Below are 1,080 nucleotides of genomic sequence, written 5' to 3' on the forward strand. Positions count from 1 at the left end.
AACTTAGCTGGAGTTTAGAGAGCTTCCCATAAAATGCCTGCTTGATATTAAGCTGGGAGGGGAGGGAAGAAGGCTCCAGAGGCTGCGCCAGCCCCGCTCAAACCAGGGCCAGCAGGTGCTTTGGCCTGCTAAGCGCCCTGGAAGAAGCGTGTGGGCTTCTAGTGGTGTACATGTACACCACTGCTCCACTGCTCCCTCGAAGGAAGGTTGTATGAAAGACCAACTGATGCAGTCACGGGCCAGCGAAGAGAACATCCTTTTCCTATGCTGAAGCAGCACGATCCCATCCTTCAGCCTCCAACTCGCTCTCAGCTCAGCTCGGGACTGGACTGTGGGGAGACCAAACTCCGGGGCTCAGGGCCCCTCCCGGCTCTCACAGTGGCCACCTTCTGATAGCTCAGCGCCCTTGGCAGACAGGCACACACAGGTGACAGGAGGTGCACAGGTTTTGACTGTCTCTGAGCATGTCCTCCATGCGAGCCAGCCACTGGCCATCTTCTAAAGCAGGAACACTGCTCCTCATTCACAGACGGGTCCAGAACACTGAGCGAGCGAGCGGCAGAGCCTGCACTCTGACCCCATGCTCTGCTCTTCTCTGAGAGAGAAGGTGGTTAGGTCACATAGCAATTCCAAACAAAGTTCAATTGTCAACATAAGGTCCTTACCTGGATTGTAAAGTTTCCGGCACTGCTTGGGCCTAAGTCAGCTCTGCCACATGAAGGTAACAATGACATATCAACACCAACCAGCAGTTACCCGGTCACCCAACCACAAACTCACTGACAGCAACATTGCACAAGTGTAGTAGGAGCCATCCCAGTAGGTTATGACAGAAAACCCCAAGGGAAAAAGTCTTAATGGTTACACATACATACACACGTTTTTGGCAGTCATGTTGCTATCACATGGTTGGAGGCTCGCTGAGCTAGCTAGCTAGCACTTGACCTATTTCAGGTCAGCAACTCCTGCACTGCTGCCTGATGGCAGAGAGGCGGAAGCCTGGGCATACAGCTTGCCTTGGACAGAAGTAGTCACCCTCCCCATAAATGACAGCCTCCTCTCCTAAGGCAGCCAGGTGAG

Source organism: Echinops telfairi, unplaced genomic scaffold (genome assembly GCF_000313985.2).
Source record: "Echinops telfairi isolate 266 unplaced genomic scaffold, ASM31398v2 ScPeMD7_5592;HRSCAF=6446, whole genome shotgun sequence".
Lineage (NCBI taxonomy): Eukaryota > Metazoa > Chordata > Mammalia > Afrosoricida > Tenrecidae > Echinops > Echinops telfairi.